Source organism: Stegostoma tigrinum, chromosome 24 (assembly GCF_030684315.1).
Source record: "Stegostoma tigrinum isolate sSteTig4 chromosome 24, sSteTig4.hap1, whole genome shotgun sequence".
In the NCBI taxonomy this organism is placed as follows: Eukaryota; Metazoa; Chordata; class Chondrichthyes; order Orectolobiformes; family Stegostomatidae; genus Stegostoma; species Stegostoma tigrinum.
The window spans coordinates 27,827,874-27,851,214 of record NC_081377.1 but is presented as its reverse complement, the minus strand read 5'-3'; the positions used below and the strand labels follow the sequence as shown (position 1 = coordinate 27,851,214).

The window sequence follows — 23,341 nt, the reverse complement described above, 5'->3', positions numbered from 1 at the left end:
ACACACATACATTGCAGAAAGGTTTTTTTAAAGAATTCATTGATGGCATATGGGTGTCACTGGTAAAGGTCAGCATTTATTGTCCATTCTGTAAAAAGATAGCTGTGAGCAGCCTTCTTGAATGCATCTGAAATTGAGGCTAATCAAGAATCAATCATTTTGCTTTGGATCTGAATCATGTAAATTTAACGAGCTGCAATTTGCCAAAAGACAGGAGTCAACCAGGTAAGCTTTTCATAACAATCAATCAGTCATTCATAGTTCTTAATACTGAGAATTCAAATTGTCTGGATACTATAATAGGTCATGCCCAAATCAACAGTGCATAACTCTGGATATCTCGTTTAGTAACAGAACCACTATGCCATTGCACCAGTGCAAGCGTTTACAAAGAGAGGAAAAGTCTGAGCTGACAACAATTGAGGGGGATACAACGCACGGAGCTGCAAAGGCCAATACTTTCTGACCTGTTTTCTAAGTAATTGCACTGCACAACAACAAAGACAACTTGGAATCATACAAGTCATGCATGAGCTACATAACATATATCATACATATAGTGCCCTAGACTAATTTTCTGTCATATATCTTCATATAGAGAGTGGAAGGAATAAATTAAAATGTACAAAGTAATAAATAAATGTCAGAGTTAATCCATTTTCATGGGCAGCAGTGTTCCATTTCACCTTATATTATCAGGCGTGGTTCATGTTGTACGCTCAGAATTCCGAGCATGCCAGGACTGAGATGTGTGGATGGAAAGTACAAGTTTAAACATGGAACATCACCCCCTAATGGCAAGATGAACATTTACAGCGACTGTTTTCTGAGGTACACAATCTACCATCTGGTGGACATTGCAGAAAAGTGCAAATCCAAACGAGACAAATCAGCACTGAACATACCACTATCGGCTCTTGGTTCAGGGTGGAACGCTGCCACTAAATCTAGCTTATAGATACTTATAATTAGCCCATTTCGATATGCTTTGAGGCACCTCTGGAGCAGATGTGGCTTGAACCCAGGCCTTCTGGCTTACAGATAGAGGGATACTGCCACTGCCACAAGAACCCCTCGACTCTAATTTTTTTTGGTTTTTCTTTTCTCCTCAACACAAATACAGTTCCTCACTAACAAATTTTGCAGTCAATTTTTTTGAATTTAGGGTATCATGGTACCTGCAAATCTGAAGTAAAATTGGCTAAAATCCTGATGGGATCTGCCACTTTATAAAATATTTGTACTCACGACATACATAGACAACATCTTCTAATCAACCTGTTTTGGATGCAAGTTATTATACACCACTTGAAGAAGTGAAACGTGAACCCAGGTCTCCCGGCCAAGGGGTAGGGGCACTATGAGTGCCCTCCCAAGGTTTTTTAAAAATTCATTAATGGGATGAGGGTGCCATCAGCCAGACAGCATTTATTGTCCATCCCTAAGTGCCCAGAAGGTAGTTCAGAGTCAACCCAATTGCTGTGGGTCTGGAGTCACATGTAGGCAAAACCAGTTAAGGATAGCAGTTTCCTTCCCTAAAGTGCATTAGTGAACCAGATGGGTTTTTCCTGACAATTGGCGACGGATTCATGGCCATCATAAGATTCTTAATTCCATATTTTTATTGAATTCAAATTCCAACATCTGTCAAGGTGGGATTTGAACCCAGGTTCCCCAGAGGGTTATCTCACTCTCTGGATTAACAGTCCAGCAATTATACCACTAAACCATCATCTCCCCAGTATACAGGCCTGTTTAATTAGCAGTCGTAGAGGATGAATCAGTTGTTAGTCTTTAGAATAAGCGTTTGTATTAACAAGGTGTGGTTTATTGCATGAGAGCAATAGTTCTATTGGCCAGCTATCCATATTACTAAAACCATCAGAAGCCATGGATGGACACATTTGAGCCCATCAAGATGTTAAGCCAGAGTCTAGATTCTCCACATGATGAGGTTATATCATCAGATTGGGCATAGCTTAATGCTGTCTCCAGCATTAGCATTTATCGAACCATATTTTCTCAAATCTTTTTCCTTCATAGTTAACACCTGTACATTCAGGTGTATAACTACCTTAACATTTACCACCACCCCATCAGCTCCCAAGATTTTGACTTCACAAGTTCAGCCAGACTGGAGGTTTCACAATTCTTCCAGAACACATTCTCTTCTGACTGGAAAGATGGGTGGTTTTTTGGCTTGGAGTTTGCTGATCTTGATTCTGATTGTGACCTTAATTGACCTGTAAATCATTTCTCAGCTGGAGGATCTTCTATCTCTTAGATGTCTTCATGGAGGATGTTATTGCTGCCTAACTTAATATTTGGTTTATTACCTTAACTGGAGGATTTAGCTACCTGACTTTCCGTTGTACAGATACTCTTCCTTGCTAATCCAGGTAGCTACCTCATTGCACAGTCAAGTTGACCTTTAATCTCATAAATGTCCGGCATAGAAAATGGAAGCCCTTTTGAAACAAATACTTTCTTCCTTTTAATACCCTGGAATATTGGACCAGGCATTCTTTTCCTTTTGATGCTATGCTGAATTTCTGTCTGGCTTCCATGTAGTCACATGCAACTCACCTCCATTTTGTTCAAGGAAATCTTTATTCTCAATCCATTGATATGTCAGCGTTGCAATATATAAGTCGGTTACTTCATTTGTTGAGTAAGTCGAATGTCTTCATTTGCCCTTTGTGGTTGCCTTCTTAGTGAATTGGACATTTTCACAACATCTGGCATGGTGCGAGAAATTGCTGCTTACTTAACATTATGTCTCACAGATATGAATAATTGTTCTTAATTATTGATTATTAATAACTATTTACTGATTGATTGAAATGTTTGCTCTTGAACTTGTGACAGCTCATCATTTGGTATCCAAGTCAATTCTTCCATACCAATTTGCTTACCAGACTGTTTTGTTGTCTGAAAAATTCTGGTAATGATTCCTCAAGGTGCTGAAGCGCTTCTCATTCCTGTTCTCAGCATTTGATTCTTCTGCCAAACTTTGCAGATTTTTATTTTCTGATCTGTCTTTAGTGATGACAGGAGTACTGTTCGGAATTGACAATCCAGTATATTCTCAGACTTCACACAGAGTTATGAGATCATCAATCTCTTTTGAGATCTCTGGCCACTAGACAGTTGACTTGGTCCTGCCTATACACACGGTAATGCTTAAACATTGCTGGTGTATCTTTATCCAAGAAATCTTCCTGAAGAAAAGCTGGAAAGCAAATCAATAACATAAGTCATTTATGATTCATAAAGAGCACTTTTAGCGTCAAGTCATGTGTTCTTGGCCAACTGGCTGCAGCGTGATCTGGCAGATCATTTTGATGTAATTCAGGGAACACTAACAGAAATCTTAGTCCCTCTTTTATTTTTGCCAAATTTTCTTGAGCCTATTTTGGCTTGGCAATAGGTTTCTCTCAGCCATTTGAAATGTTTCTTTCATGTCATCATTGGTGTCCTTATAACATTATTACTTCTTTTTGGGTTCCACCACGGAAACTGAACCAAAGTTTGCTCCCTTGATCAGTTGGTCAACAACAGTCGTTCATCCCTGGGTACCAGTTGAATTCCTTCTCCTACTTCAAGGATGTGAAAGATGGGGTTTAATTTGGGAAAGTTGGAGATTAACAATTTAAAGAGAAAAACAGAATATTTTTCAGAGATGAAAGACTATTTGGTATTCAAATGGAATCCACATTCAATGGAAAAGTAATGCTTTTCCAGCTCCACATTTGTTAACTCTAGCATTCAGAATCTGCAGTCCTTACTGTCTCCTTCAGTAGATGTCTTTTACTAAGGTCACTTTTTGAAAAGTTCATCTTCTCACAGACTCAGTGTACCTGGAAATATACTTGCTTGATATGCTGTGGGCACAAACTTCTCTACTCACCAGATACAAGACAAGTGTAGGTAATGTGTATACCTCTTTGCCTTATACTTTATAGCTTTCAATAAGGCATTCAACACAACCAACAAAGCAGAGTCAACAAGATTTTGGGAGAAATTTAGCCATCCACAGTTCTAGTCTTTTGAAGACATCACATCCAGAGTGGATAGAGGGGAACCAGTTGAGGAGTTGTATTTGGACTTCAAGAAGGTGTTCAGCAAGGTACTTCACGAAAGGTTAAGTAATAATATGAGGAACAGTGGTGTTGAAGGTAATATTAATGTTGAAGGGGCAGCACGATGGCTCAGTAGTTAGCACTGCTGCCTCACAACGCCAGGGACCCAGGTTCAATTCTACCCTCAGAGACTGCCTGTGTGGAGTTTGCACATTCTCCCTGTGTCTGCGTGGGTTTCCTTCGGGTGCTCCGGTCTCCTCCCACAGTCCAAAGATGTGCAGGCTAGGTGGATTGGCCATGCTAAATTGCCCATAGTGTTCAGGGATGTGTAGATTAGGTGGGATACAGGGGGTGGGTTTGGGTGGGTGCTCTGAGGGCCGGTGTGGACTTGTTGGGCCAAAGGGCCTGTTTCCACACTGTAGGGTTTCTATGATTTCTTTGTACAAAATTGCAAAGTTAACATTCAGGCACAGATTCTATGTAGAAAGAGAAATGGTCTGATAACTTACAAATCTGGAGCAAAAAAAGTAAGGATGTCTGCAGCTTTTATAAATGTCTTTTGTGAGACTACACCTGGAGCAGTATGTACCATTTGGTCTCCTCACCTTTTGAAAGATGCACTTGCCTTGGAGGCAACGTGAGAAAAGTTCATAGAGCGATTTTTGGAGTGGACCTACTATTCCCAGAGGAAAAATTGAGCAGATGGACTGGTTAACTTCTGCAGCTTAAAAGAATGAAAGATAATCAAAGTAAAACATTAAGAAGTTTTTAAAGGACTTTAAAGGATAGATGCCTAGAGGCGGTATACTGGCTGACAAGTTCTAGGACTAAGGATCATTTTCTCGGATGGTTAAGACTGAGCAAAGAGAAATTACTTCAATCAGAAGCTTGGGCCTCTTTGGTACTCTCTACTCTCGAGAACTGTTGGAAATTGGGGTCCTTTAAAAAATGAAATTTTCCTATTAATTACTGTGTGCCGCGAGGTTTCATTTAACAGCCATGACAGCAGCTATTCAGAACTGTCGTAGGCTACTCAGCTCCCTGAACCTGTTCCATCATTCAATGAGATCACAGTTAATCTATGGCCAAACTCCAGATACCTGCTTTTGGCCAATATCCCTTAATACCTTTGCTTAACAAAAATGTATCCATCTCAGATTTAAAATCAATAACTGATCCTATATCCATTCCCATTTCTGGAAGAGAGCACCAAACATCTAGCACTTTTTTTGCGTAGAAATGCTTCCTAATATCTACCCTGAACAATCTGGCCCTAATTCTCAGACTACACCCACTAGCTCTAGAATCCCCAACCAGTAGAATTATTTCAATTTTATCTGCCCTTTCTTGTCCTGTTAATACCTTGAAGGCTTCAATCAGATCACCTTCTAAATTATAGAGAAAACAGCCCTAATTTGCATGAACTGTCCTCATAACTTAACTCCTGAAGTCCAGGTTTCATTCTAGTAAGCCCATATTGTACCATCTCAAAGGCCATTATAACTTGCCTAAGCTGTAGTCTACAGATCTGCTCACAGTACTGCAAGTGGAATCTAAACACAACTATGTATACCTGCAGTAACTGCATCCTTATACTCCAGTCCTGTGGATGTAAAGGATAGCATTCCATCATTTCTTGTTTATTTTCTGCACCGGCTTGTGACATATTAAATATCTTTGTACCTGAAGTCCCAAAACCTCTGTGGACACCTATGCTATTTCATTTTGTACCATTGAGAAAGTTCCCTGACCTATCTTTTTTCAGTCCAAAATGGATAACTTCACACTTTCTTGCATTAAACTCCATCTGCAACAATTTAGCCCAGTCATATAGTATAAAATTAGAAAAGGGTATCTTTTCTAACACAGCCTGCACTGTCTAAAACCCTGCCTATCTCCGTGTCACCTGCAGATTTGGTTATATGACTTGTTGTGCCATTGTCCAGTTAATAAATTGTGTGAATAACTGAGGTCCTAACGCAGAATCTTGTTGGACACCACTAGTCACATTCTGCCAATTTGAATATCTGCACATTATCTCTACTTTCTGCCACTTGCCACTCAACTAACTTCCCAACCATGTCAGTAATTTGAACTGAAAGAACTGCTGAAGCTGTAAATTAGGAACAAAAACAAAGTTGCTGAAAAAGCTCAGCAGGTCTGGCAGAACCTGTGAAGGGAATAACAGAGTTAACATTTTGGGTCCGGTGACCCTTCCTCAGAACTCAGTTAATCTCTGGGTACTAGTTGAATTCTGCCAGACCTGCTGAGATTTTCCAGCAACTTTGTTTTTGTTATGTCAGTAATTTTCCCTCAGTTCTGTGAGATTCTAAAGCAAAGACAGAAATTTCTGATGAAACTCAGCAAGTCCAGCAGCATCTGGGCGAGAAAGCAGAGTTAACGCTTTGAGTCAGGTGACCCATCCGCAGAACAGTTCCTTTGAATTCCTTCCTCAGAATAATTTTAGAACCTGGTTTTATACTTCCATGTTTTTTACCCTCCGGGTAACTCTTCATCAAAATTGATAGCAGCTAGGAAAATGTGGTATTTATGGTGGAAATGGGGTTGGCGGTGTGAGTTGAAAGGATGCTTTGATGGGTGGTGTAGGGGAGAGGTGAGCAGGTCAAAGCCTAGGTGAAGACGTAGCCCAGAGAGGGTGAGAGAGCTATTGAAGGCTTCGGAAGACAATTGAATTATTGATAGTTACCTAGGACAGGGAGAAGCTGAATAAGTGATAATGAGCGTTGAGAGTTGGAGAGAGCACATCCAATATGATAAAAGGGCTAAGAATGTGTGTGAAAGAGAGTGTAAAAAAAAACATAGAAGTGAGAAACCAGGCTCTGAAATTATTCTGAGGTAGGAGTTCAGAGGAACTGTTCTGAAGAAGGGTCACTTGATCTAAAATGTTAACTCTGATGTCTTTCCACAGATGCTACAAGACCTGCTGAGCTATTCCAGCAATTTCTGTTTTTATTTCTGATTTACAGCATCTGTGGTTCCTTTGGTTAGATTTGTCTAAAATTGTTGAACTTAATGTTGAGTCCTAGAGGCTGCAGAGTCCTCAAGTGGAAGATGAAATGCTGTTCTTCCCCTCCTTTGTCAGCATTCTGTACAGACTGTTCTCTCTTGAACGCTCTGGTACCATTCCTCGTCCACTCCCAACATCTCCTCACACTCCCACGCACCTTCCCATGCAATGAAAGGAGGTGTAATGCCTGCCCACTTACTTCCTCCTTTCTCACTATCCAAGGCACCAGGCACACCATCCAGGTGAGGCACGGATTTACTTGCACTTCATTCAATCTAGTGTTTTTTACTTGTTGCTCACAATGCAGTCTCCAATGCAAGAAACATGGAGATCTCAATGTGCATTAAACCAGCGTCAACAATTTATTTGGCTTGGAGACTGCTTTGTGGAACACCTACACTCGGTTCGTGACAAATGACAACATCTCCCAGTCACAAACCACTTCAACTCCCCCTCCCACTCCTTGGGCGCCATGTCCATCCTGGGCCTCCTCTATTGCTACAACAATGTCACCTGAAGGCTGGAGGAACAGCACCTCACATTCCGTCTGGGAACCCTGCAGCCCAATGGCCTCAATGTGGACTTTACAAGCTTCAAAATCTCCCCGCCCCGACCTCATTCCAAGTCCAGTTCCCCCTCTCATCCCTGCCTCCTTGACCGGTCCATCTTCCCTCCCACCTACCTGCCCGTCCCTCCTCATTGACCAACCCCCATCCCAACTCCCAACCTACGCTCACCTTTACTCACTCCACCCCCGCCTCCTTGACCTGCCCGTCTTCTTTCCACCTATCTGCCCTACTATCCATCCTTCGATTATCGCCTCCCCCTCTCTATTTATTTCAGAGCCCCCTTCCCCTCCCCCACTTCTGAAGAAGGGTCCAGACCTGAAACGTCAGCCTTGGTGCTCCTCTGATGCTGCTTGGCCTGCTGTGTTCATCCAGGTCTACACCTTGTTATCTCAGACTCCAGCATCGGCAGTTCCCACTATCTCTCCACAATTTATTTGATATCCAATGTACCTTATAATCGATGTTTTGATTTTGGAAAGAAGAAGTTTATGTTCTTAGAAGGAATTAAGAGCCATTGGAAATACCCTGGGTGGTTTTAATTTGTGTCAAAAAAGGAAAGATTGTTTGGGAAGAAGTTAATTGAACAACAATGAAACATTTCAGCCCAACAACACTGCTGAGGCAGTACCCAAAATAAAAGCTTAGGGTTTAAGTGTAGAGCTGGAAAAGCACATCAGGTCAGACAATGTCTGAGGAGCAGGAAAGTCGATGTTTTCAGCCCAAAACATCGACTTTCCTGCTCCTCAGATCATGTCTGACCTGCTGTGCTTTTCCAGCTCCACATTTATTGATTCTAGCTTCCAGCAGCTGTAGAGCTTACTGTCTCCAAACCCTTAGGTTTTGTTATTTCCACATTTGGATTTGGGATCATTTTAAAACAAAGATGTATCAAGCATAATTTAGCAAATTACTTGTGAGGAAAAAAGGGTATATTTTGCAAGAGAGAGCAAATAAGCAGAATTTGATAATACTTGAAACCACTAAGTAATGTTTGATTTCTGTTTTCAAGATGCAGGTATTATGAAGACACGAAGAAAGAACAAAAGAACAAAAAGAACAAAAGAGCACAGGAACAGGAACAAAAGAGTACAGGACAGGAACAGGCCCTTCGGCCCTCCAAGCCTGTGCCAATCATCATGACGTAACTTGTCTAAATCTCAAACCTTCTACCCTTATTCAGTCTGTATCCCTCTGTTCCATCCCTTTTTATGCAACTATCCAGGTGCCTCTTAAATGTTGCCAACTTGCCTGCTTCTATCATCTCCTCTGGTAGTGCGTTTCAGGCTTCTATCACCCTGAATCTTCAACCCTGGGAAAAAGCCTCTGACTATCCACCCTATCTATGCCTCTCTTAATTTTGTAAACTTCTATTAGGTCTCCTCTCAGCCGCCGTCTTTTCGGTGAAACAATCCTAGTCTTTGTAACCTTTCCTCATAGCCAATGCCCTTGAAACACAAACAGAAATTGCTGGAGAAGCTCAGCAGTATCAGTGGAGATAAAGCAGAGTTAACTTTTCAAGTCCAGTGTTCTTTCTTTAAAAAGGGTGTTTTTAAAAAAATGGACAATAAGACCTCCCCAGGCCTCCTGAATCAAATAGAATGGTAATTAATGAAATGGCTCCACTTAGAAACAAAGAAGAGTGACAGAGAAAAAAGGACATAGCATTAAAGGCAAACTGGAATCACCTTGGGGGTAAGAGCAATTAAATGGAATGTATCATGTGAAAGGAGTGTGTAGATGAAATTAATTAAATTGACTGCTTTCTCTTGGAAATGTGCACCTTTACCCTTTACCCATGAAATGTTTTGTTTTTAAGAGAACTGAATTGGATGATTTGACCTCCATCCAGAACATTGGGACCAAACATGGAGGACATGCATGCCTCCCTTCAGCTTTTAATCTTTTGGAAAGATCACCTGAAAGAATGCATGGCATGATTTTGGAAACCACTGTAAGTGTGCAGATACTATCGTTACACATGAAGTAACTGATATGAAGGAATGCATAGCAAAAATGCACTAAAGGATGGGTTTCAGCCAGATACACCACAGAATAAGGTTGGGCAGATAGATCTCACAGAGAATGAGCTCCCTGACCAGGCTGTTAACCTGGGCCAATCAGGGATCCCTGGCTGACAGATACAAACAACAATGTCAGGGATTTTCCTTGCCTTAGAGACAGGCTCTGAGCTGGTAAAATAAAGGATGACTTAGTGACAGGGTCTAGGCCCAAAGCATCAGTTTTTGTGCTCCTAAGATGCTGCTTGGCCTGTTGTGTTCATCCAGCTCCACACTTTGTTATCTTAGTGACAGGATATGGGCATCTGCAGTTATTTCAACCTACTTTAGGAAATGGTTATTACCTCTGGAAGGAAAGAAAACATAACTTAAGTGATAAGGCTTTGACATAGTATTGCTGAGAAAAAGAGACCTGGGGTACAGATGTATATTTCCTTGAGAGTGGAGTCGCAGGTAGATAGGATGGTGAAAGTGGTGTTTGGCAAGCTAGCCTTCATTGGTCAGTGCATTGATTGTCAGAGTTGGGACGCCATTTTTAGAGTACTTCAGTCAATTTTGATCTCCCTGCTGTGGGAAATGCTGTTGTTAAATTTGAAAAGGCGCAGAAAAGATTTAGAAGGATGTTGCAGGGGTTGGGGGGGTTTGAGCACAGGAAGAGGCTGAATAGGTTGGAGGTTTTTTCCCCTGGAGCTTTGGAAGCTGAGGGTGACCTTTTCGAGGTTTATAAAATCATGATGGACGTGGACAGGGTGAATAGACAAGGTTCTTTTCCCAGGTTAGGGGAGTCCAAAATAACAGGGCATAGGTTTAAGGTGAGGGGAAGATTTAAAAGGGACTTGAGAAGCAACTTGTTCATGCAGAGGATGATGCATATGTGGAATGAGCTGTCAGAGGATTTTGAAAGAGATGTGGATGAGGATATAAAATAGGAAGGATTTGGAGGGATATGGGCCTGCTGGAAAATGCGACTAGATTAATTTAGGATATCTAGTTTTCACAGGCAAGTTGGGCAGAAGTATTTATTTCTATGCTGTATAGCTCTTTGATTCTAAATAATCTATAGAGAAACTGATTTTAAAGCAATCATAGTTGCACTGTTGAAAGGGGATTAGAATTAATGTCATAAATTTGGGTTGGAGGCTAAGAGGGGAAATAATAAGAAAAATTCACAAAAAGGGTACAGGCAAAGGGAGAATTTTTTAAGTCAGTACATAATCTGCTGTTGTAATTGAATGTACAAGCAGTCCCAAGGTTGTGAATAAATTCTGTTTTAAAATCCATTCACAGGTTGACTTGTATGCAAGTCAGAACATAATGCAGGACAATATAACATAGTGGTGAGTATGTGCAAGAAATGTTCTCATGTCGGACCTTTAGAGTTACACTTTATAAATTCATAAGTACAAGTATTCATAAGTTGAAAACAGGTTAGAGGAAAAATTACATTCTTACCTGCCCCAGAATTTCTGAATCCATTGTACAGTGGGGGATCCTTCCAAACTCACCAAGGACAGGAATCCTCACAGAGAGCAGTGGAGAAACTGCGCCACTTCATGTTACTTTCATGGCATCAGCTACCAGATTGCAAGAAGGAAAGAGTATAAAATGCTTAAAGCTTCTTTAACAAAATATCAAGAGGTAAATGGTCAAGGCATGAGGGTGGTAGATGGATGAGACAGGATCTGATGGTCAGTTGGGAGGCAGTCGGATGTTAATTGATGGTTCAGTTAGGTTGGACAGTAATCTGGTTGCGTCATGGAATAGGCAGAGAATTGGGAGGGGTTGTTGCACATCAGGAGTTAAGAATAGTCGAGTAGTGGGAAGGTAATCAGGTCAGGTTGTGAGTTGTAGTTGGGTGGCAGGGATTGATCGTTGGTTGGGGTAACAGGAGGTTGCCGGGATTTAGGGATAGCCAGAAATTTGAAGACTCAGGGAAGGGTCCAGTAGGGATTTGAAGGCTCACCTTTAACATGACAGTGTGTTATTGTGTGACCTTGCCCTATAGAAAATCACGTTCTAGGGAAATTGCTGTAGAAAATCACTATACCTGGACAACAGAAAGTTTGCATTATCCAAACAGTTTACACTACTCACTAATCATCTTACAGCCAGTGTGCATAAACGAAACATGTGTTGCAGTAGAACTACCTGTATAGTTAAACCTAGAATTAGAATGTGTCTAACAAAGGCAGGTCAGAACCTTCAGACGTCTTTCACTCGAACTCAGAGCTGGGAAGTTTATTTGGAGGGTTTTATTCATCGGGTAATTGTCCATTAAAAAGTTTAGACTTCTTAAACAATTACAATGTAGTCAGTATTTTGTATCCTCCAAGGACTCTGACACATACTTTGCAGGATTGTCTAATTTCCAATGATCCAGAGACCAGTGATCCTGGTCATTAAGTTAACAACTTATCTGAAAAGTGGCACCTCTGAGGTTGCCTTACTCCCTCAGTAAGTTAGATAATGTGGTCCCAGCCTCTGGGTTGCGACTTGACCCATGGCCTTCTTATTCATAGGTTCAAAGGCCACAAACTGAAATATAATGGGCAGCTGACATCCATATCTTAATAATTTAAGCTGTTAAAACCCATGCAATCTGAATAAATGCACAGCTGGGGCTGCAGGAAGAACTTTTGGTATAACAAGGTGTAATGCTGGAGGAACACAGCAGGCCAGGCAGCATCAGAGGAGCAGGAAAGCTGATGTTTTGTGTCTGGACCCTTCTTCAGAAATGGGGGAGGGGAAGGTGGCTCTGAAATGATTAGAGAGAGGGGAAGCGGATGGAAGGTAGATAAAGGAGTAGATAGGTGAGCGGCGGCAGACAGGTCGAGGAGGTAGTAATGTTTTGACCTCAGAGCATAAATATCACCAACCAGGTAATATGGAATTACTCTACTGCAAACCAAATAAAAGCTAATAAATGTTATTGCATCCTAATAATTAAACATTCAGTGTGTAACAGCAATTGGCGTTAAGTGAATGTTATCAGTTCCAGGGAGTACTTTGGAACTTTGCTCAACATCGTTATTTTTAAGCCTGTCAACCTGAGCAGAAAATTGACTGTCCCATCAATGTTTTTGTTCACTTTTCGTCTCAGTGGGAGCTATGCACATGTGTACTTGCAAAGATACCAAAGAATCCTTCCCAATATGAAGATTCAATGAGTCTCAGAATATTTACACATTTATCCTTTGAGAAGGGAGCAACAAAGGGAGCATTCTTTTAGTTGTGATACTCTAGCTATTGTGTGCTTGGAGCATGTGCGGTGGAACTGCTACTCTCCCTGTTGCCTTCAATTTCATACCTTCACATGTTTCATATATGTATATAATTGCATATTTCTATTTTTGTATGTTTATATATTCATTCTTAAAAGACCCTGAAACTGGCAGCCATCCTCATGGTAATTGTTATAGACCAGACCAAACCCCCTCAAAATGCATTAAAAAGATAGTCTAGACCCTAACTTTTTCTTATTTTGAAGGTAAGTGTAATGCGTTGCATTCCTGATACAATTTGATTGATCAATTTATCAACATTAGGCACAACATGCTTTATTTTAAACAGAGAAAATATATATAAACTGCAAAAATTAACTATCCCAACATCTCATAAACATACCCTTGGCAAAGGCAATTTCATTAAAATAGAATGCCCCACAAGCAATTCTAGCAGCAGGAAGAGAACCCCAGTTTTTAGTTGTAATAGAGGGAGGAATAAAAGCTTCCACACCCAACTTCAATACCCTAGCAAGGTTAAAAATAAAAATAAATCATGATTCTGGGAGAGATTGAAGACACTCATCCTGGCTGCTTCTATTTTTCCAACCTCAAAAAAACCCAAGGCCTCACAAGCTGTTTACTTCATTGGCTTTGAACCTCCATATGAGCCTTTCTTGACACAAAAAAGACAAAATACAACTCTTAGAGCCAGTGTATCATTACAGTAATTAATTGAAGAAACAATACAGCAAATCAACTATCTCAGATTTTTCATTCATTTACAGGAGGAGTGTATCACTGGCAAGGTTGGTGTTTAATACCTATCCATAATTGCCCTTGGAAAGTTGGCAGTGAGTGTTAGATCTCGTATTTTCCAAGGAGAGTACGAGTTGCAAGGGGTTTTCAGGTGACCTTTATTTTCAGCACAGCTTCATTTCTCCAGAGCAATAATGCACACACAAAGCTTCAGAATGTCTTAACTTATACAGTTTAAACTTAGAGCACAATGCTACCCTTTGATTACTATTGGTCAGTGGCACTATGTTATCCCTTTGTAATTGGCTGTCTGGTAATAACATCTTATGCAGTTCAAGCTTGCCTCAGCAATTTTAATGTGTATCCAATTAAGCTAATCATATCACTGGATGACAAAGAGGTGGGCAGGCTTGTGGTCCACCCCGGTCCTTTGTGATGTGTTCAGATGTTCTTACCTTCCTTCTTGAGATTTTTCATAATGGATACTGTGTTCAAGTAATATTTCCCAGCTGCCCCATGTTAACTGCCAATTAATTGGATATTTGTGTTTAAGTTCAGAACCTTTTAAACTCCTTATTACAGGAAACACGACAGAATGTTGACTTTGATCAGTTCTAACATAGGTATGTGGTTACACCTAATGTTAGATTTCTTCAGCTAACAAATTGTGTCTTAATGTGTTCATTCAATCTACATTCCAATGTCTGCTAATTTCTGCACCTGTGATTCATTTCTCCCTGTAATGATAAGGGGGCTGCTTTAACTGTCTGGAACTGGTTTGATTAATTTTCTCTCATGCATTTAGTGATTTCTTTTGAATATGGGTGGATCTATTACTGCTTCGGAATAGATTGATTAAATACTTCAAGAGAAATAACAAATCAGTTTGAAATGTTCTTATCTCTGTCTTACGCATAAGCAACTACACCTGCACATTCTATCTCAGCAACCTTGAGTCTACAGAGAAACTATTGCTCTACTTGTGAAGACTGCATTAAGCAAATATTTTCCCAAGATCTCTAATTACTGTCAGCCATGTTCTGCTGCAATAGCCATGGGTAGCCGTTGGTCATTTTGTGCTGTTCAGTCATGGGCAGCCCTAATAATGAGTCAAGTTTTTAAACCTGTTATGTAAAACAATGATTCTGAAGAATGTTGATGACTGCATGATGCGGCACCAATCTGATGATGTCATAAATACTTTGGTAGGGAGAGGCAGGGCAGTTTAAGGGATCTTGTACAGTGAAGACCTATATTCTAGGTCTTCTCATAGTCTTATCTCATGGCCTCCATGTCTAACTTACCAATGTACCTTGTACCTGATTGCTGTCATGTAATAAAATGCATTTTGTTTAATACAAGTACATTCTCCTTTAAGATTAATCAGTGACATTCCGCTGTAAACTAAATGGGTTGTTAGATTCAGTCGATGGCAACAAACTATAACAAACGCAAACTGGCAATGATGATCAATGCAACATATATAACCGGACTGCTACAGCTTAAATAATAAAATGTGAGGCTGGGTGAACACAGCAGGCCAAGCAGCATCTCAGAAGCACAAAAGCTGACGTTTTGGGCCTAGACCCTTCATCAGAGAGCGGGATGGGGTGAGGGTTCTGGAATAAATAGGGAGAGAGGGGGAGGCGGACCGAAGATGGAGAGAAAAGAAGATAGGTGGAGAGAGTATAGGTGGGGAGGTAGGGAGGGGATAGGTCAGTCCAGGGAAGACTGACAGGTCAAGGAGGTGGGATGAGGTTAGTAGGTAGATGGGGGTGTGGCTTGAGGTGGGAGGAAGGGATGGGTGAAAGGAAGAACAGGTTAGGGAGGCAGAGACAGGTTGGACTGGTTTTGGGATGCAGTGGGTGGAGGGGAAGAGCTGGGCTGGTTGTGTGGTGCAGTGGGGGGAGGGGACGAACTGGGCTGGATTTGGGATGTGGTGGGGGAAGGGGAGATTTTGAAACTGGTGAAGTCCACATTGATTCCATTAGGCTGCAGGGTTCCTTCCTTCCTCCCTTCCTCCCTTCCATCCCTTCCTCCCACCCCAAGCCTTCCCTGGACTGACCTATCCCCTCCCTACCTCCCCACCTATACTCTCTCCACCTATCTTCTTTTCTCTCCATCTTCGGTCCACCTCCCCCTCTCTCCCTATTTATTCCAGAACCCTCACCCCATCCCCCTCTCTGATGAAGGGTCTAGGCCCAAAACGTCAGCTTTTGTGCTCCTGAGATGCTGCTTGGCCTGCTGTGTTCATCCAGCCTCACATTTTATTATCTTGGATTCTCCAGCATCTGCAGTTCCCATTATCTCTGCTACAGCTTAAAGTCATGTTAGAGAAGAGAGAAATAAGTTGAGTTAAATAAAATAAACACATCAATGTTTGGGGTGCAGACTATTCATCAGAAGTTTGAATGATTAGAATCGATCAATTAAATTTTGAGTATTGTTATTGAGCTGTTAAAAAGACTAAATCAGTAAAAGAAAATAAAGGTCATTGTTGCACATTTGTGCTAAATGTCAACTGACGTTTGGACTGTCAGAAGTATAACAAAATAATTTACAACATCCTTTCTAAAGCATAGTGCCCTTTTGAAACACAGATCTCTACAAGCTTTCAGGACAATTCCTAGGGAGCTCAATAATCATGGGTCAGGCAGCATCCACGAGGTCGAAAACATTCTCCTACTTGGTCCATTTCCTGTAACGAGTAAATCTCAAGTTCCATGAATTTCAAAAGTGGAGTTTTAATTGAAAATTCAGTTCATTCTAGTATGGGCTGTAAATGCCCACAAATTCTAGTCAAGAGTAGACACATCTTACATTATCTTTTATTCTGAGCTTTTTCCCCTCTGAGGCATCTCAGAAAGAAAAGGATATATAAATGGTATGTTTTTCAAGTTCCTCTGAAGATTAATGTTTATGCAGTTCACTGACAAAACCATACCTACCTCCCTACAAAAAAAATCCTTTATACCTCTGAAATCAAAGTGTTTTTACAAATCTGTATCAAATACATTTATTCTCTAAAACTATACAATACAAATGAACACATTAAGTTATTCCCTCTGGACAATACAACATACAATATCCTTTTCACAGCAACAAACTGTCTATTAAATAACTCCAGGCTTTTTGAGCTCCATTCTTTTTATCTAACATTTATACCACATATTGATTATTGTAAGAAAAAATATTGTAACTTTCAAACATCAGTTCTGAATATGATTTTCCCTCATTTTCCACATTATCCCACCTTCATACTCTATGTTACCTTATAAAATTGTCAGGGTATCACACAGCCCTTCAAATCCAATGAATTACTTTACAAATATTGTTATTGTTGTAAAGGGTAACACTTCCCTCCCTGTAATTTAGAATGCTGACAGTGTCAATATTAACAATCACATTGGAACACCATTTCATCCAAGACTCTTTCCAAGTCAACACACAATCCTCAGACGTGTATCACTGTTTTTTCATTGGCACTGGCCAATATCAAGGCTTCCATATCTACATTACTGTGGTGATACAAGCACCATAAAAACTTCAGTAATTCCAAATTCAAGGAAAGGACACGCTGTTCTTATGGAGAGGTGAAACTGATACTGATTTATATAACTGAAACTTTGTATGCATTCAAATCTTATCATGGAAAAATCAGGAACCCCTGGTTAGCAAAACATTGTGTTTTGTTCAAGGATTAAATGTCCAGGAAGGTGGTTGGATTATCATGAAGATCCAGCTGGTTTAGTAATATTTTTCAGGGAATGAATATTTTGTTCTTATGCTGAGCAACCCATGATTCCACTTCCATATTCTGTGCATCTCTAAATGCTTTCCAACTACACTAGAAGAGAGCAACAATTACTGTTGGAATAAATAAACTGGCAATGATGTAATTGTGCGCATAATTATGGAGCTCACGCTTTGAATAAGGAAGGTAACTGCAGATAACAGTCAGGCACTGGTGTGATATTGAAAGTTTGCAGCATTAAACTTAACTCAAGATTTTGAAAACATGTACATTTTAAAATTTTTCCCGAAGAAAATCAACATAAAATTCCACCCATTTCATTGGTTATCAAGGGTGTTAATGAAATGGCTCCTTCAACCTGACTGTATAGAATTGATGTTCTTCAAGTTATAAAGTGTACAGCTGAGTAGAAAAATTTGCTGAGCATTTCTTTGGAAAATTTAATATGGATTGGAAGTTGAATAATCAGACAGCCAATGAATCAAGATGCTGGCCTCTTATTTACAAGAACGCTGCCTGGTGAGACCAGGCATAATAACCAAAAATATAAAACTACCACAAATCCAGTAAGGAATTCAGGATGGTTTATCTTAAGGATGTTTGTAATGTTGAAGTGGCTAAGGCGTGGTTGAGGCAGATAGCATACACACATGCTGATTAAACAGGAATGAAGGTAAATAGAATAAAGTTTATGCTGATAGGCTCAGATGAAGTTAGATGCATTGAGTATGTATATCTATAACATGTCTTCCATGCAATGTGTCTCAACGCAAGTTTTAGGAGTGTTATCAGGTCAAATCTGACATTGAGCTGTATAAGATGAAATTAGGGTAAGTGACAATGAGCTTGGTAAGCTTTTTGGAACAATTTTAAGGGTGCAGCGTTTAAGGGAGAAATTTCAAAACTTTGGGTCCAGACTGCTGAAAGCAACGCCACCAGTTATGATTAAAGATCAGATATGCAAGAATTCGAGGGGCACAGAGATCTTGAGGAGCTACAGCTGGAGGAGATGACTGTTTAAATAAGAAAGAATAAGCCAATGGGAAATGCAGGGTCATGGCGATAGGGTACAGGTTTGAGTATATGTGAGATGCTCTTTGGAGAGTGAGTGTGGACTTGTTGGGCCGAATGGCCTGTTTCTACACTGTAGGGATTCTATGATTCTCTTGGGAAATAAAGTCAAGAATTTAAAAGTCAAGGCACTGCCATATCAGAGCTAATGTAGACCAGTGAGTATAGAAGATGAATGGGACTCGGTATGATTGAAGATACAACAACAGTTTTGGATGAGCTTAAGCTTATGTAAGGTGGGATAAAGGCAGGAGAACATTGCAATACTCAGGACAAGTGTTTCAGAGGAGAGATTCATTAACAGTGGAACTGAGGCAGGCAGCAGAGCCTGACAATATAACTTAAGGGGTGTAGGAGGCTTTGGTGAAACTCAAGTCAGAATATGACATCAAGATCACAAATAGTCTAAGTCAGCCTCCAACAGTTTCCAGTGTTGTTTTACAGAGGCGGAGGAAGTTACGGAGATAGCAAGAGGGCAGGCTTATTGTGTTAGATGCTATTGGTGGATTGATTCAGACAGCTATATACCATCCTGCCACGTTGGCCCCAAGTAGATGAAAAAGTGATGATAAAAATGGCTGAGCTCTGTCTTTTTTTAAACTCTTGGTAACCTTGATTTCCAAGTTGCTAACATGCACTCAACAAAGTCCATCAACAGATAGCAAAAAGTAACTAGCAGCCTTGGATTATTGTCCTTTAAATAACCCACCTCAGGCTTTATTTACATGGTAACAATGCAACTTCTTAACAACAACGGAATAATAATGCAGTGTCAGTTTATATCTTTACAGTGCTGTAAAAATGCATTTCAGATCTAGATTAACATGATGTCTGCAGGATTGTTTGCAGAACTGCTGACTATTTTTAAATGCATTCACAATGATGTGGGCGCTGCTGGTGAGTCCAACATTTATTGCCCAGAGGGCAGTTGAGAATCATCCACATTGCTGTGGATCTGGAGTCACATGTAGGCCAGACCAGGTGAGGACAGCACATTCCTTCCTTAAAGGACGTGAGTGAACCAGAAGGGTTTCTCCGTCTGACAATCAGCACCAGTCTCATGGTCATGATTACTCTTCTAATTCCAGATTTTTTAAAAACTGGATTCAAATTCCACCCTCCAGGACATTACCTAAGGCTCAGCATCAACAGCCAAGTGACAACACCACTAGACCATCAACTTCCTGTACCATGGCTTGATCCCTGTCCATTGACATGTTGATTTTAAAATCCTATTTTTTCGTTTTTAAATTTTTGGCCTTACCTCCCTAAGTTTATAACCTGTTCCAGCCCTCTAACCAATCAAAAACGCTGCCTTTCCCCAATTCTAGCCTTTTGTGTAACCCTAATTTTCATTGTCACACCTTTAGCAGCCATGCCTTCAGCTACCTGGGTTCTGATTCTTGAATTCACTCCTGAAACCTTTCTGTTCCTCCACAGTTCACACCTCCTTGAAAGAAAGACTTGCTTGTTCCTTTCACTATCTCAATTTATTTTAAAGTGCTTTACACTTGGTGAGATTGCAAGCAATTCCCTGAAATGTATCTTTCCAAATGTCTGAAGCTACTGAGCTGCAGCAGGGCTTTACCTTGATAATCTGTAGCTTGACATTGAATGTGACACTGCAAAATCCCAGGGATGGGTTGGGCAATTGGCAATACCAAATGCAGACTGAGTGACTGCAGTACGTCTCTGCTCTGTCCGTGGCTTGTCATTTTAAAAAAAATGCCGTGCACGTATATTAACATTTTTATCCAGCAATGTTCCAGGGAAACACAGTGCGAACTTGAGGAATATTTTCCGCTCAGCATTTTACAGTCTTGAGATCTCAATAATGAATTCAATAACTTTAGAAACTGGTCTCAGTTCTCTGTTTTCTTCACATGCTTTATCTGTGTCTTGTTTGTATCTTGTTTACTTTGCTTTTAGCATAGAGGACCCATCATTTCTCTTTCACAACTTACTTTTTACCCATTTTAAGCCTTTTTTCTTTTTAACCCACTATTAACAACTCCTTTGACTTTTGCAGTGGGCCTCTGCCTCTGTCAAAAGTATGAAAATAGCATTTTCCAACCCCGTTCAATTCCAAAGAAGAGTCATATGTGATTTGTGACATTAACTCTGCTTCCCTCTCTAGATGCTGCCTGACTTGCTGAATTTCTTCAGTATTCTCTATGTCTGTTTCACAGAGTCACTTAAGTGTAATGATGTAGAAGGAGGCTATTCAGTTCATCATGTCTGCACTGGCTCTTCAAATGAGCATCATTACTTACTGCAAATCTTCTGCCCTTTCCCCAGATGCTTGTACACTGTTTCTCCAAAAGCCAACCATTTGTCTTTTTGAATGTATCAATTGAACCTACCTCCATCACACTTTCAGGTCATGCATTCTACCTCTAACTACTTACTGTGTGGTTAAAAAAAAAGTTTTGCTCCTTTTGTAAATCATTTTAAATCTATGTTCTCTCATTCTTGTTCTTTTCACAAGAAAGAACAGCTTCTCCCACTCATGATGTTGAAAACCTTTTAGATCTCTTTGTAACCTTCTTCTCTCCGAGGGATTCCCATCCTCTTCAATCTATCCTCATAATTGATGTTCCACGTCTCTATAACCATTCTTAAATAATCATCCAGCACTGTTTCCAATGTACTTATACTCTTCCTATAATATAGCACCCAGAATCGTTAGCAGTACTCCAGGCAAAGTCTAAAAAGAGTCTTATAGAAGGTCAACATCATCTCCTTGCTCTTGTACACAATGCCACTATTATTAAATCTGAGGATTCTGTACCACATTTTCCACATGTGCTATTAACCACATTTTCCACCTGTCCTGCTACCTTCAATGATCTCTGCTTATATACACGCAGGCCCTTCTGCTCCTGAGACACCTTTACACTTGTAAGCCCTATTATATATTGCCTTTCAATGTTCTTTCTGCCAGCTTTATGTAGCCTGGCATGATGGCCTGAAGCGCATTTCCCTTTCTGGTAAAGACTGGTGCAAGATATTCAGTTAACCCCATAGCCATGCCCCCTTCCTGCTTGAATAAATCTCCTTTTTGATGTCTAATCTGCCCTCCTTCTCTTTTTACTACTATTTTACAAGTTATATGTCAATAGAAGACTTGAGGACACCCCATTACATTGGTTGGCAGTCTTCCCATAGCCTCTCTCCGTAATCTGTCAGCAGATTTATTCCTCCACGTGCTTCCTACTAGTTGTGGCCTATACACTAAGCCGATGAATGTAATTATACCCTTTTGCTGTTTAGCTCTAATAAATTTGATTCTGTCCTTGAATTCTCTGAGGCATTCTTTCTCTACAGCACTGAAATTCTCCTTAACCAATAGCTCCAACCCTTTCCTTCCCCTCACTTTCCATCTTTTCTGAACACCTTGCACCCAGTAATATTTAGTATTCACTCCTGCCCTTCCTTAAACAGGATCTCTGTTATTGCCACAACATCATATTTCCACATGGCAATCTCCCCAATCTTATTTACTGTACTCAATGCATTCACAATCACACACATTGTCTACATTTCTTACTTCCTTATTCTGACTTAGCCCATTACCTTGGTAGTCTCTGTACTAGCAGCAGCTTGTAAGGGTTGTTTGGTTGCAGTGATTGGGCGAGGTGAGGCAATGGAGGGATTTAAAAACAAAGATGAGTACTTGTAAATTGAGATAACACCTCAAGTTGATGGTGAAAATTAGAGAACACAGACAGCAATGGGCTAATTGAATTCTGTGTGGATTAGCAATTGGGAAGCAGATTTCAGGAAGAGCTTAAGCTTAGGCAGAAGTAAAAGATTACACAAAACTATTTAAAAAATAGCAAGGGATTTCTCTGTTATCTTAGCTGACCTTACTGGAAACAGGTGAATTCGTCATTCATCTCATTTCTGCTTGTGGCTTGATGCAATTCTAACATGGCCACCTATTGTTTACCAAATAACAGTCGCTGTACCCCAAAAGCCAATATCTTATAACTATTGAGTCGTAGTTTCAGTACAAAAGAGAAGTAGGCCATTCAACCCATTTCCAGAGAAATCCTGTCAGTCTCATTCCCCTGTATATCCCCTGGACTCTGCAAGTTTATTTCCCTCAAAAGCTCATCAAATTTCTTTTCAGAATCTCTGTTTATTTCTGCTTCTACACTCCCATTAGTTATAGGCTTCAAGTCATTATCACTTGCTAAACAAAAAACATTTTGCATCTAATTTCTTCTGCATGTCTTAGCCAAAACTTTACGACTATGTTTCCTAGCTCTTGCATTCTCAGTGAATGGGGACTGCTTGGCTTTGTCTACTTTATTTAAACCTGTCATAACCTTGTATACCTTTGTCAACTCTCCTCTCAAACCCTACTGCTCCTAAGTCAACAGCAATTAAATAAATATAAGTATATAATTTAGCTGTGTAAATCCACACCTATATGAAAGTATAGCATTGTATGATGGCTGTGTTTCCAACATTACAACCGTGAGTATTCTTAAAAGTACTTCTTTGGCTGTAAAACATTTTGGGACATTATGAGCCCACTCAAGGCCTTATATATATATCAGTCTGTCCTTCTCTGTAGATCATTCTAAGTTATCACATGTTTCAATTAAAAATTCACAAATGCAAAAGACCATTGAAACAAAACAATTTGTAGCATGTAATAGCACTGAAAATCGTGTGCAGTACACTGCCACACAACTCTTTATGACCTGTTAGTGGAGAAGTATAATTTATGAACTATTTTATGGTGCTTGGTTATTTTGAGTGTTAATCCTACACAGCTGTGTCCAACAAATTGGATATCATGGTATTAAAGAACACATGGGCTGGGCA

General features: G+C 40.2%; 1 long non-coding RNA gene across 1 annotated transcript in view; it reads left to right on the top strand.

Annotated features, from left to right (window-relative positions):
• The first annotated feature begins 9,517 nt into the window (after positions 1–9,517).
• LOC125464906 (uncharacterized) overlaps positions 9,518–23,341 on the top strand; it is a 46,387-nt gene continuing 32,563 nt past the window's right edge. Inside the window, exons 1-2 of the long non-coding RNA XR_007250117.1 lie at positions 9,518–9,630; positions 10,985–11,034. This is a non-coding gene — a long non-coding RNA (uncharacterized LOC125464906). The remainder of the gene's footprint in view (positions 9,631–10,984; positions 11,035–23,341) is intronic.